Source organism: Bison bison, unplaced genomic scaffold (assembly GCF_000754665.1).
Source record: "Bison bison bison isolate TAMUID 2011002044 unplaced genomic scaffold, Bison_UMD1.0 scf7180017864160, whole genome shotgun sequence".
Classification (NCBI taxonomy): domain Eukaryota; kingdom Metazoa; phylum Chordata; class Mammalia; order Artiodactyla; family Bovidae; genus Bison; species Bison bison.
The window spans coordinates 8,247,299-8,262,348 of record NW_011494732.1 but is presented as its reverse complement, the minus strand read 5'-3'; the positions used below and the strand labels follow the sequence as shown (position 1 = coordinate 8,262,348).

The 15,050-nt window shown below is 49.4% G+C and overlaps 1 protein-coding gene across 1 annotated transcript in view; it reads right to left on the bottom strand.

The window, feature by feature from the left end:
* CUX2 (cut-like homeobox 2) overlaps positions 1 to 15,050 on the bottom strand; it is a 280,298-nt gene that overhangs the window by 40,911 nt on the left and 224,337 nt on the right. The gene's annotated exons all lie outside the window — the stretch shown is intronic.

Here is a 15,050-nt window from a genome sequence, read left to right as displayed (position 1 = left end):
GGCAGCGGGGATTGGGGCAGACCTGCTTGGGGGATATGAAACTGCTCTGAGGACTGGCCCACGACCTCACTCAGGACTTCCTTCCTTAGGCTTTCACCCAGTTCCCCACTTCTCACTCTCTCCCTATTCTCCTTCACCCAAGGTTCCCTAATAGCATCCTTGCACATATAATCCTTGCAGTGCTTTTCAACGGATCTGGGACAACACACCATCTTTTGTGAACACTTATGGTTGATTAAATGATTTTTTTTTCTGGGGACCAAATATAAACCTGGATATAAGGTGTCTCCAAATGTCCCAACAGCAAAAAAAAAATTGAGGACTGCAGGTCTTTCCACCAGGAATTCTGTCCCTATTGCTGTCAGCTAGCAAGCACTTCCTCTTCCTTCAGATGTAGAGTCCAACCATCTCTTCTTCCACTTGGGGCAGGTGGTTGGTGGAGCATCTTCCAGGTTACAAAGCCAGTCCCTGGGAACCAATCCCACGATGCACCAGTATCCCCTGGAGGCTGGCTTAGATCTAACTTGTTTTCACAGATGAGGAAACTAAGGCTCAGAGAAGCGGTGATTTGCTGAAGCGTGGAGGAGAGACTCAAGTCTGGATCTCTTTCTCTAATGCCACAAAAACTTCCTGTCCCGGTGCTCTGGATATTTCAACCCCAGTAGCCACGTGTAGGAAGGGGCTTCCCTGGTGGCTCAGGGGTAAAGAACATGACTGCTAAGCCAGGAGACATGGGTTCAATCCCTGGGCTGAGAAAATCCCCTGGAGAAGGAAGTGGCAACCCACTCCAGTATTCTTGCCTGGAAAATCCCATGGACAGTGGAGCCTGGCACACGACAGACCATGAGATCACAAAAGGGTCGGACGCGCTTACTGACTAAACAACAACAGCAGCCACGTGTAGGTAGGTATTCATGGGGCCCCAAGAAAGCCAGGGCCTCTTCGCTTCAGGCCAAGGGGCCTGGTCTGTTCCACAGTGTTTTCTAATGCCCAAGAGCCCTCTCTCTTTCTGGTTCCTCCTCTGGGATCTCCCACTAGCATCTGCTTGGCCACTACTCTCTGCTGGTGTGGACCCTGGAGTCAGACATCCCTGGTCCAAATCTAATCCATACTTGCCTCTCAGGATTGCTGTGTGACCTTGGCAAGTGGTGCTGCCTCTCTGTGCCTCACCACAAAAGTACCGACCTCATGAGCCTGTGATGAAGATTCATGCAAAGTCCTCAACATGGTACCTGGCCCTTGGTCAGCTCAGAACACACGGAAGCCCTTGCTATTCCCCCTGCCCTTCTGAGTGCCAACAATACTGACCTTCTTCTCTCAGTCCCTCATATGCACCTTCCTATCCCAGAGGCTTTGTACAACCAGGAGCCTTCTGCCCTCCTCTGTCCCTTTCAGCTAGTTGATGCTTACTTGTCTTAGCAATTCGAATGCCAGTTCTTCCAGGAAGCCTTCCCTGACCAGTTAGCTGGTTTTCCGGTATGTGCTCTCCCAGCTGTCTGCACCTCTCTTTCACAGCAGTCGCTGCACTTCCAATTTCAATGATTTACAAGTGCATCTAGTGAATGCCCGCTGGACTGCAAACTCCACACAAGGCAGGGCCGGGCCCGCATCTCCTTTTGCTCCGCTGGACCCCTTGCGGGTGAATGATGCCTGATCCACAGTCCAACCCAATAAATATCTGCTGGTGGGAGAAACAGGGTAGAGCTTGTACTCGGGGGCCTTCAGGTCCGGCTGGAACAAGGCCACCTCAGCATTTTCTCCCTCTCCTCCCGCCTGTCTGTCGAGGTGGTGGGAGGCTCGGACAATGGGCGTTTGTGTCGAGGTAAGCAGGTGCACGGGAACGCCGCTGCCGTCTTTCCTCTGTCAGCACTCCCCCCACGCCCCGTCATTAGGCAGGGCCTGCTCAGCGGGGTATGCCATTATGTCTCCCCGGGCTGATGTAATTATACATTGACATAATTAACCCAGCAAGCGCATTAGGCAGGCCAGCTAAAAATTCATCTATAATTATTTGTTGTGTGCATGCTAATGAGTCCATCTGCACTGCCTTTGTACAACACGGACAAATTAATTTACAAGTCTGGATTTTTTAATAAGTTCAAGGAAACGCTTCCTATTGTGTCCTGGTTTTTGAGAAAAGAAGAAACAGGCGACAAGCGCTTGCCAGGGTCAGGGAGGTTAGATAAACACAGAGGCTGCAGCTCCCAGCTCCAGGAGGTGGAACAGATCCAGCTCATGGCTCAGGGGCTGGCTGGCCAGGAGCCTGTCCAAGCCAAAAGACGCTGCTCGGGTGAGAAGGGATGTCATTTACCTCGTTTCCAGGGATCAGAAATGGAGGTTTGTTCTGCTCGGAGGCCCTGTGGTCATTCTTTGTTGCCCGATACTCGCTGTCCAGGGGAAGCTGACCTCAGGTGACCCCGGAGAGGCTCGAGGAGTGTGGGGGGGGGCAGTGACACTCTACGGGGCCAGCGGGTTCCCGGGCTCTGTCTCTTTGCCTTCATTTGCCCGTAACAGGGTAGAAAAAAAGTGTAAGTGAAAGTTAATCGCTCAGTTGTGTCTGACTCTTTGCGACCCCATGGACTGTAGCCAACCAGGTTCCTCTGTCCATGGGATTCTCCGGGCAAGAATACTGGGTGACGACACTCTCAGAACCCGAAGTCCAGCACTGGTCTTGAGCCTCAGTTTTCCCACTAAAAAGTGCGAAAATGAAACAGTTTCTGCCTCTCAGAAGTTACTACTGGGAAGACTGAAAACGATTATTGGGAGAGGCAGCATGATTTAAGGACTGCTGGTGTCAGCTCCAGCTCCAAACTGGCCATGTGACCTTTGGACAGTTAGGTAACCTCTCTAAGCCTCTATTTTCTGATCTGTACGATGGGGCTGCAAGGACTGGATGAGAGAATGAGATCTGCACAGTGCCGGGTGGAGACTAGGGCTGGGCACAGAGCGGGCTGCTGTTATTATCCTGAGAGGGGCAGCACACCTGGCCCCACGGTGTTCCAGCAGCAGCGGTCTGTGGCCAAACTCCAGGAAACTGAGGACATGGCGAAGCCTCATATACTCTCTTCAGTGTCTGGGACACTCAGAGTCCAACAGTCCTGCTTTGAACTCCACTCAGGGACTGAACGGAGAAGGCAATGGCACCCCACTCCAGTACTCTTGCCTGGAAAATCCCATGGACAGAGGAGCCTGGAAGGCTGCAGTCCATGGGGTCGCTGAGGGTCAGACACGACTGAGTGACTTCACTTTCACTTTTCACTTTCATGCATTGGAGAAGGAAATGGCGACCCACTCCAGTGTTCTTGCCTGGAGAATCCCAGGGACGGGGGAGCCTGGTAGGCTGCCGTCTATGGGGTCGCACAGAGTCGGACATGACTGAAGCGACTTAGCAGCAGCAGCAGGGACTGAAAGGCTCCAGCTTAGAAAGAGTCATCCAAGGAGGGACAATCTGTCCATTGTCCAACCTCCCCCACCCCACAACCCCAGAGCACAGCGGGGAAAAGCAGAGTCCCGTGACTTCCCTGAAGTCTGAAAGTGAGGGGGTGGTAGGGCCAAGACGGGCCTTTGGGCCTCTTCTCCCCACACTGTGCTTCCCCTGGATCCTCGGTTGGAGAGAGAAAGTGAGGGGAGGTTCAGATGACAACCAAAGTCAGGCAGTGGCTGAGTCCTAACAGCCAGACCACTTTACATGGATTAGAGTTCATTCCATCTTCACCACAACACTGTTGGTAGGGCTGTTGTGTTCCTAGTCTACAGATGGGGAAACAGGCATGGCAGGGGGCCGGCGGGGTGGCGCGTGGAAATCACTTCCCCAAGGTGAGGCCTGATAAAGGTAGCTGCTGCTATTTCCACTTTTTTAGACAAGGAAATGAAGGCCCGGAGAGGAGATTCTATGTGCCTAAGAACGTTAGCTCAGAAGTGGCAGGGGTGGAGTCTGACCAGAGAGCCTGGTAACTCTCAGCAGTGGACCAAGCTGCCCCGAGGTGCCCGACACTGAGAGCTCTGTTCTTGGCCTTGCCGCTGGCTGGCTGGGGGACCTGGGACAAAGCATCTGACTTCTCTGAGCTCCACCTTCAAGTTTCTCTGATGAGTCGACCCCAGGCACACCCTCAATCAGCACCGGATGTCAGCAGATAGGGGGCAAGGTCCTGCCAAGTGAGTGCTCTTGGCCCTGGGCCTATTCCTTGGAGCTGGGATGCTCAGGGTGATTAATAAACAGCTTTCCAGATGAACTTGACACTCGAGCTGTGGATGTTGTGAATCCTCCAAATTCCCACAGCCTCTCACAGATAAAAGAGGGAGGGGGACAGGCTGGGAGGCTGACGGTCAAATCCTGGCTGTGACAGCCTCAGGGAAAGCCACATAGGTCCACTGAGCCTCAGTTTCGGTGGCAGTAAAACAGGAATAACAATAGGACCTACCGCAGAGGGCTGTTCAGGGATGCATGAGCTCACCGAGCTTCTGGGACAGTGCCTGACCCCTAACAGACTCTAAGTGAGTGTTGCCCTAATTCTATGCCTTGTGGCAGTGTGGGATCAGAGCAAAGCCTCAGCCTGCTCTGATGCAGAAGGCATCTGCAAGCCAGGAAAAGAGCTCTCACCAGAAACCAGCCAGGCTGGCACCTCGATCTTAAGACTTCCAGCCTCCAGAACTGTGAGTAATAAAACCTTGTTGTTTACGTCACCTGGTTTGTGGTGTTTTCTTACAGCAGCCTGAGCAGACTAGTGTATCCTGCTTTGGGGCTCCCATTAGCTTGGCTATGGACTGTTTCGAGATCTGCTCTGCGGTGTGAGATTCCTCCCACCAACCCTCCTTCCTCTCCCCTCCCTTCTCAGGCATCAAACCAGCATCGCCATGTGAAGGCTCTCCTGGCCTTTTCCTCTTCCTCTCCATCCTTCCCAGGCATCTTCCCCCAAAAACCTCTTGCACATCTAATGCCATCTTGGCATCTGTATGCTTCCAGAGGACCAAACCAACATGTGATTACTCTTTCACCTCTCAGAGCCCTCAGTTTCCTGGTCTGTAAAATGGGGATAGTCACAGTGCCTCCCCTGTGAGGTTGCAGCTAGAGTCCAGAGTCTGTGGGTGTGGAGCCCACGCTGAGGTATTGCTTTATGCCATAGTGGTGAGTCTGAAGTGGGCACAGCTCACTTCAGGGGGACCTATGAGTCCATGCACCTGCTTCACTCAGCAAGTTGAGCATGTCTCTGAGGGGGGCACAGTAGTGGCCTTGTCTCTGTGTAGCTTAAGTTCCAGTCAGATAATATGGATGGGGATGGAATAGATCTTCAGAGCATTAGGAAGTGACAAGTTCTAATTTGCCTTTTTGAAAGGCTCATCCAAGTTGCCGCGTGAAAATGGGCTGTAGCGGGAGCTGGACAGGAGACTGCTGCAATAGTCCAGGCCGCAGGATGCTGGGACCAGGATGGCAGCAGGAGAGGCAGGGTGGAGTGCTCAGACTCAAGAGGCAGACAGGAAGAACTGATGGGGTGTGGTGTTCTAGGCGGAATAGTGTTCCCCCAAATTCATGTCCATTCAGCACTTGCGAATGTGACTTTATTTACAAACTGGGTCTGGGACTTGTCTGGTGGGTCCAGTGGCTGAGATTTTGTGTTCCTGGAGTGAATGTGTGGTGGGTACGCAGGTTTGATCCCTGATCAGGGAACTAGATCCCACATGCTGCAACTAAAAGTTTGCATGCCGCAAGGAAGACGGAAGATCCCCCATGCTGCAACTGAGATCTGGTGCAGCCAAATTAAAAAAAAGAAAGAAACAGGGTCTTTGCAGATGAAATCAAGTTAAGATGAGGTCAACTGGATTAGGGCCGACTAATCCAATGACCAGTGTCGTTACAAAAAGAGAGGACACAGAGAGGTGACACGCAGGGAAGGCCCTGAAGACAGAGGCGGAGACTGACATGACGTGTCTGCGAGTCAAGGAGTGCCCAGGCTGGCTGGCCACCACAGAAGCTAGGAGCGAGGACTGGAACCTATTCTCCCTGTGTGCCTTCAAAAGGAACCAACCCTGCCAGCATCTTGATTTTTGGCTACTGGGCTCCAAAACTGAGAGAATAAGTTTCCACTGCTTTAAACCATCCAGTCTATGGGTAGTCCTAGAAAATGAAGGCATTGTGTGTGCCCTGGAGGCCCGAAGTCCAAAATCAAGGGGTCGGCAGAGCCACGCTTTTCTGATCTGCTCCACACTTTCTCCTAGCTTCTGGTGTTGCTGGCAATCTGAGGCATTTCTCAGTTTGTAGTAGCATCACTTCGATGTCTGCCTGTCATCACCTGGCCCTCTTCTCTGTGTCTCTCTCCTCCTTCTATAAGGACAGCAGTCACATTGTCCTTGTAAGAAGAGAGAGGGGAGCCTGGCAGGCTACAGTGCATAGGGTTGCAAAGAGTCAGACATGACTGAAGTGACTGAGCACACACGCATGCCCACTGGATTAGGGTCTCACCCTAAGGACCTTCCCTTATCATGATCACACCTGCAAAGTCTCTAGTCCCAAATAAGGTCACATTCACAGGCACCAGGGGTTAGGACTTCAGTGTACCTTTTGGGGGCACACAATTCAATCCATAACACATGGTAACTGGCTGCTGGATACCAACTGCGAGAGAGCAGGACTAAGGGGTTGCTAGACTCCAAGTTTCCTTGGAAGGAAGTCCTTACTCAAGCCTAACCTACTCCCCTCCTGGTGCACCCATTTCACCAGCCTTCTAGGAAGACAAGCTGCTTCATAAGAGGATGTAGGAGCACGGACCTCTGATTCTCCTGCATGTGCGTCCTCTCCCATTGCTGAGAAACTGGGCTATGGGTTGAGTGTGGTCCCTGCTCTGGAAACCACACAGCAACGGTGATCACTTCTCTCCTCAGGCATAGTCCACTCTTGATTTCTCCTCTACAGAATTCCTAGACTTTACGGTGTGTGAGTAAACTCATTTCTTCCCAACGTCCCTATCTGGGAAGATATCCACGGATGCCTGAGCTACGTTGCTGGGGATTGAGTTAGGGAAGAAAAAAAAAATTCCTAGCATTCAGATGACTGGAAGATTCTGCCAAGTTATGCACAGGTGAAATCCTCAGCCGGGGGAGCCAGCACATCCAAGGGCTTCCTGCTTACTTTGTCCGAGCGGTATAAGCTGATGCATCAGCTGTACGTCACTGGCTGCTCTTACAAAGTGAAAGAGAGAGAAATGACAGCAAATCTTAAAAATGTTGGGAAGAGGTTTCTCAGAGAGCCTGACAGTCACAGGGGCCAGGGGGCATTCAGTTTTCACTCCTCACCACCTCCTTTCTGCTTGGGCCTTTCACACAGTAGGTGCTCAATAAATGTGACTTGTTTTGAGCATCTAAATCAGAGGTCATCTGTTACAACAGCGGGAGGAAACTAATACAGTCCCTAATTCAGCCATTTATTCATCAGTTTGCTTATACTGAGCACCTACTACGTATCAGATACCATTTCTTCAGTTGCCAGATATTTCCTGAGCCTCTACTTAGTGCCAGGGAAGTTTCTGAACCCTGGAGATACAGCAGTAACTGTGTGGATCACAATAAACTGGAAAATTCTGAAAGAGATGGGAATACAGACCACCTGACCTGCCTCTTGGGAAACTTGTATGCAGGTCAGGAAGCGACAGTTAGAACTGGACATGGAACAACAGACTGGTTCCAAATAGGAAAAGGAGTATGTCAAGGCTGTATATTGTCACCCTGCTTATTTAACTTATATGTAGAGTACATCATGAGAAACGCTGGGCTAGATAAAGCACAAGCTGGAATCAAGATTGCTGGGAGAAATATCAATAACCTCAGATATGCAGATGATATGCAGATGACACCACCCTTATGGCAGAAAGTGAAGAACTAAAGAGCCTCTTGATGAAAGTGAAAGAGGAGAGTGAAAAAGTTGGCTTAATGCTCAACATTCAGAAAACTACGATTATGGCATCTGGTCCCATCACTTCATGGCAAATAGATGGGGGAACAGTGGCTGACTTTATTTTTCTGGGCTCAAAAGTCACTGCAGGTGGTGATTGCAGCCATGAAATTAAAAGACTCTTACTCCTTGGAAGGAAAGTTATGACCAACCTAGACAGCATATTAAAAAGCAGAGATATTACTTTGCCAACAAAGGTCCATCTAGTCAAGGCTATGGTTTTTCTAGTGGTCATGTATGGATGTGAGAGTTGGACTATAAAGAAAGATGAGCACAGAAGAATTGATGCTTTTGAACTGTGGTGTTGGAGAAGACTCTTGAGAGTCCCTTGGACTGCAAGGAGATCCAACCAGTCCAAAGGAAATCAGTCCTGGATGTTCACTGGAAGGACTGATGTTGAAGCTGAAACTCCAATATTTTGGCCACTGATGCGAAGAGCTGACTTATTTGAAAAGATCCTGATGTTGGGAAAGATTGAAGGTGAGAGGAGAAGGGGACGACAGAGGATGAGATGGTTAGATGACATCACCAACTCAATGGACATGAGTTTGGGTAAACTCTGGGAGTTGGTGATGGACAGCGAGGCCTGGTGTGCTGTGGTTCATGGGGTCGCAGAGAGTCGGACACGACTGAACTGCAGTAAGAGGAAATTCCTGCCTTCCTGGGGCTGACATTCTAGAGAGGAGAGATAGACAAAGGACAGGTAAATCAAAGGCTCTAAGGGGGCTGAGAAGGAACACAAAGCAGGGTCAGGAGAGAGCTTGGCCAGAGATGTGCCCGGGGGCGGGGGGAGGGGGGAGGATGTTAATTGAGGCAGCAGGTCCGGGAAGGCTTTATGAAGGTGGAGACAACTGAGCAGAGCCCTGAGGGAAATGAGGAAGCCAGCAGCGGGCTGAGAGAGAAATACCAGGAGAAACAGCCCCCATCAGACAAAGAAAGGGTGGCAGACGGTCCTGACCCATCCCCCCCAAGTTACTGTCCCACAAACACAACTTAGCCTCATCCTCACAGCAATGGACCCATTTTACAGATGAAGATGTGGGGCTTGGAGAGGCTGGCGATGCCTGGGCAATTCTTGGTGCCAGCTTTGCTTCTCCACCCTGTAGGCCGTTCTGGGTGCTGGTGGGTGGTGACTGGGTTCAGAGCTGGCTAGTTTCTGGTCTTCGGCCCCCTAACTTTAGCAATCATTCATTCTGGAGCAGACAGGGCACCCAAATCCAGGAAGCTGGGGTAAAGAGTAGATGAGATGACCACCCAGCATCTTGAGCCAAAAGCTCCAGGGAACTGACATTTCTTCATCCCCGCCCCCACACTGCACCCTGACAAATGCCAGGTACTTTGCATGTATTTATATCTCACTTAATCATCAAAACAACCACAGGAGACATCGCTATCATCCCCACTTCCAAGATAAGAAAACCGCAGCCCAGCAGAGGGAAGCCTCTTGTTGAAAACGGTGGAGCTGGATTTGAACCCCATGTGGCCCAAGAGCCAAATGCTGGGGTCCTCAAGTCACGATTTCAGCTGCATCCACCCGCCCCCCTGAAGATTACCAATATGACACTTGTCCTTATGTGATTCAATGTTTTAACTTAAATGTATTTTAAAGGAATATGTATCTCACTATTGTAAACAGATCATTGAATTCTGTGTTATAAACAAGGCGCTTTCACCCGTAAAAATAAATACAAAGGAAAAACCAAGGGCGCTGTTAATTCTAGTTACACCCCCACTGCCAGCTTGAAGCTGGCTCTTCCATGGTTAAAGGAAAGATTCACAGGTTCTGTAGGCATTTAAGATGTTTTGCACCCGACTGTGACTTTATCTAGAAGGAAGTAGAAAGGCGATACCTGGCGCGCAATGCGTTCACAGTTTATGTTGTGCCGCGTACACCGTGACTGCGCCCCCTGTCGGGTGGCTCTGCCTGGGGAAGCGCTGGGTCCCGCTGACCCCTAGTCTCCAAAGCGACCTGTGCCACTCCTCGTCCGCGGTCTGGCAAGTCTCGTATCTTAGTGTCAGATGTGACACAACATCCCCACAGCACCTCGTCTGGAGCCTAGGAGCCCAGGTTGCTTCCGGGTTCAGCACTTCCGCTGAAAACCTTTCAGCAGAGACACGAGGCTGCCCGGAGCCGTGAGCGGGACTTTATTTCCCCCACTTCACTCCTGCAACATACCATGTCGATACATAGACAAGGGCAGTGGCAGCAAGAATCAAACGGCTTTAGATTCAACCTGAATTAAAAAAGCCCCAAACAGGGGACCCCAAATCAGAAGGGTCTGACTACAAATCCTTTGGATTAATTGAGCACGCTGGCAGACACAGAAGATCAAATATGAACCATCCGAGGTGGCAGGTCCTGACGGGCAGGCGGGGAGGGGGAGCGTCGTCGAGAAGCGGCGTGCCTTTGTCTTACAGCCATCAGCTTGCTCTTTATGCATAAACTGCTTAATAAAATGACTAATTCATTTTGGTTACGTTGGATCTAAACCCCTAGAGAATACTGCCAGTAGATTTATAATATTTTAATCCCACACCAGGCTTTCCAAAGCCACTGTAGGAGGAGACGAACAGAATACCCTCTATTCCATCTTCTACCACTAGCTGATGCTGTTGTTTTTTTTTTTTTTTTTAAGTGTCTACGAGGTTGTGGGGGGAGAATGGTGAATCTAGGAAGAGCGGTCTCATTCCTCCCACTGTGTCCATCTGAAGGAAAGTGGCATTGAGAGCTTTTTTAGGAAACGGGAGCCGCAAAAGCTGTCCGAGAGGCTGTTTAGAAACACATATATGCAGAAGTATGCGTGTGCCCCTCCAAAGTCTCTCTGAGACAGAAGCCTTCTCCCATCTGGGCCCCGGCTCCGGGCGCCTGTGTGGGCGGGAGGCTCAGGCTACCAATGGAGGCAGTGAGCCTCCCTTTGATCCTTTAATCCTAACTTTTTGACAGCAGATGAGTTGCCCAGCCCTTGTATGCAAATGGAGGCCAGGGGTCCCGCCACCCTCTTTTCCCTCTACCGCCAGGGCTGGCTGCTTCGAGGTCTCCTGGCTTGAGCATGGACAGAGGGGGCTGGAGTGGGTCTTCCTTCTTGGCGCTGGTAGATGGTGTGATAGTAACACCATGGGCAACAGCAACAGCAGCCACTGGTCTCCTGAGCATTTACTGTGTGCTAGACAGCCAGCTTAGGAATTCACACACTTTACCTCGCTTAATCCTCCCAGAGGCACCAGGAGGTAAGTGTGCATTTCCAGAGGAGAAAACAGAGGCGCAGAGAGGTAGAGCTACTCACTCAAAGGCTACCCAGCTAGGAACCAGCAGAGCTGGGACTCAGACTCATGTCCATTGTAAGAAACACACAGTTTCCATAGACTGGGCTGCACAGAAAGTTCCAGGCAGGCAGGCACAGTGTTTTATTTAGCATTTTGGCCCTGGTGCTGGGTAGAGTACCTGGCAAACAGCGGGAGTTCAGTGTTTGCAGAATGAATTGCACAGGGCCACTCCTCTGCGCCAGGCACCGTGTTAAGTGTCCTCTATCCCCACTGAATCCACCCAGTGGGCCTACAATGAGGTGAGAGCATCTGTATTTCACAAGTGGGGAAACTGAGGATCGGAGGAGTCGGGTGTGATATAGGATACAAGATGGCAGAATGGGGAGTGGCCCCAACTCAGTGAGAGGGTGCTGCAGCCTGGAGTCCTGTGAGTGCCCCTCCTGGCATGGCTCTGCCCCCTGAAATTAAGAGTTCTGTGACTCAGTTTCCCCTCAATGAAAGTATAATACCAGCCTTTGGAGCCCTGGGCTGGGAAGACCAGGCATTCTTGTCTATGAGGGTTAATGATCTTCCTCCAGCTGATGCATTTGCACTTCTGCAAGGGGCCCACCCTCTCAGCCTAGAACTTCTCAACCTACAGGCAGCAGAGACCATTAGCTGTTTTTCACTCTCTTTGGATGTCAAATCTCTAATGGTTTTGTCCCAATTCCTTCAATTTTTGGGGGGGCCGCACAATGCGGCATGTGGAATCTCAGTTCCCCAACCAGGGATCGAACTCCTGCCTCCCTGTATTGGGAGCATGGAGTCTTAACTACTGGACGGCCAGGAAATCCCTTACAGCCCTTTCAATTTTAAAATTAATCCTGCATCAGCGTTTGGAGTCAGGGATGAAGATTCAGTGTTCACTACCTGTCTGCTGTGTGACCCTGGGCAAGTGGCTTGACTTTCTTGAGTCTGCACTGCTTCAGCTGTACAGTAGGGCAGGATGGCAATATGTACCTCCATGGGGGCAGTCGGGATAAATGAACTCCTTTCTGTAAGGGGCTGAGTGCACTGCCTGACACAGAAGAAGCACCCAAGAAACCAACCTGCAACGAGGGTAGCTCATCATTTAAAACCAAATCCAAAGGCTGCTCTCCCTGCAGCATCCCTCCTGGCCTTCCCACCTTGGAGCCCTTTTCCTGCTGGATTTGGCTGTCTGTCTTGGGGTCACATGGTCCCTGCTGGACTCTGAGGGCAGGGTAGGACTCGGGTTTGAGTTTCCACAGGGCTCAGCACACAGTAGATGCTCAGAGAATGAGCTGATGAAAAGCCACAGCTGAAACTCCTGTCATCTCTTCTGAAAGGGCACAGCCATTCACTGAGCGCCCACTGGGTACCAGCATCACGCTGGATGCTCTCCTCTAATCATCTTTCAACCCTTAGCTGTCAGGGGTAGTGAGAGTAAGACGGGAGGCCAGGGCAGGGGGCACTCCTGGCAGAAGAAATGGCAGAAAACAAGGGTGGGGGACAATGCCTTCTGAAGTTAAGTATCATCTTTGGGAAAATCTGTCATCATTAAACTCTGCATTTTTTATGGGTTAAATACTCTTTTATGTTACCTGTCTGTGCTCCCTTGACCCCTAGAGGACCAACTGGGCAGATGTTTGTACTGGGAGGAAGGGAAGGAGGTGAGGGGTGCCAGAGACAACGACGGATCTCTTGTTACATTAATATCTATTTTGCCTTTATCTGCGAAGGTGGCTTATCCACTAGATGGCAGCAGAGCTAGCCATTTGGGATAGACACAACGCTAAATTCTTAACCTCCCTCAAGACTACTTTCATCAACATATATTTCAGATGCTTCAAAGATTCAAATTTCTAAAAATTCAGATCACAAAAGTACTTTAAAAAACTATATAACCTTCGGGCAAGAAGGGTTTTTTTTTTAATATGACAATAAATCAAGAAGCCATAAGGCAAAGGCCTGGTAAGATTTCCTGCTTTCTGCAAATATTTTTTGAATGCCTACCATGTACCATATACAAGAGACATAGTGAACAAAGTTAAGAAACAAAAGGCAAACTCGGGGAGAAGCTATGAAACACGTTTACCAGGACAAAGGTTAATATCCCTAATACACAAAGAGTGTCCACAAATCAATAAGAAAGTGATTTCTCTATTAGAAAAATGGGCTAAGTATATGCAAACCAGTGATTGATAAAATAATAAATATGAGTGGTTCACCCACATATGAAAAGATATTTAGTGTAACTAAGAAATGAAGGAGTACAAAATAACAAGAAGAAAAAAGAATTCTTAGTCTTTCTGACTATTCCTGGGTTTGTGGTCAATATGTGGATACATGTTCCTTCCCAAGTTTTCTTCCTCACCCTCAGAACTACAGCATAGTACCAATATGCCATGCATTCCCAAGAACCCCAAATGCCCAGTGTTGGGAATGAGGTTCAGTAAATTATAATACAGCCACGCAAGAGACTATTACACAAGATGAACCAAAGTTACTCAGAATTTGTAATCACACAGGGAAATACAGATGCTTGTAGTGAGTGAAAGGAATCAGAACTGCAAATGGTACATGCAGAATGAATGACTGTTTTGAAAAAGTACATGGGGAGAAGATCAGATAGAAAAACAACAAAATATTACCACTGCTTTTCTAGTATGGTTTCCCCTGCCTCCCTTCTATTTTGTGTACTTTTGAAATTTGACAGTAGGCATATGTAACTTTTATAACTGCAGAGAAAAATTTGAAGATCTTAAACATTGGAAAGTATTTTCCTACTGCACATTCATCAACTCTTCCCTAAATCTCTCACCCCACATCCTTGACAACTGACAGAGCTGAATGAAATCCACAGCCAACGTGTGTGACGTGTGTAACTTATACCCTGATATCAGCTTTGCAATGGGCTGCTGATTATCAAACCCTGCCAAATGCTTTCATGCACAGGTATAGGATCCTCACGGCAATGGATTAGCAGGTTCTATTATCTCTCGGCTAAACACACAGAAACCAGAGCACAGAGGAGTTCAGGTCCCTGCCCAAGGTCACACAGCTCAGAAACACCAAGCTGAGAGTCCCACCCCACCGAGTCCGATGCTACCACCTCCATCACCTAAGCTGTCCAGCCTTGCCTCTTGAAAGAAGGAGCAGAGAGACAAACGCGTGCCAGGAGTTGCCATTTCCTGCTGCTGCTACTGCTAAGTCGCTTTAGTCGTGTCCAACTCTGTGCGACCCCATAGATGGCAGCCTGCCAGGCTCCCCGGTCCCTGGGATTCTCCAGGCAAGAACACTGGAGTGGGTTGCCATTTCCTGCATCAGTCTAAAAAACACCAAAGTAAAGCCAGAGGAAAAAAAAAATGGGAGGAGCACTCACCTCTCTTATCTCCTCAGCAGTGTTCCTCTGCCTGCCCTCTAACTCCCTCTTTCCTTGTTTTCATTTAAATTTTCCCCTTTTTTTTCACTGTTAACTAATCACTCAGTAAGTTAGCTCTCTCTGAAGCTCGGGTCGGTACCTAGTGACTGTGAGCGCAATAAAGAAAGCAGCCATCACCGGTACAGAAGTCAGAAAGGTTTAAATCAAATCATCCTCCACAACAATGACATTAATTATGCTTTTAACACGTTTTACTGCTTTTTTTTCTCACTTCACGCCACATCTGTGTGAACAATATCCAAAAGATTTACGGTTTTCTTTCGTAATTACAGACATACAGGCTGCACACTTATCAAAATACTTGCTGAGCAATCACGCTATATCGCATTCTCTGCCAAAGATTTGTGTTGGCAGCAGTCACTCAAAACAAAATGTTGAATCAGGACTTGTGTGGCTTGGTGG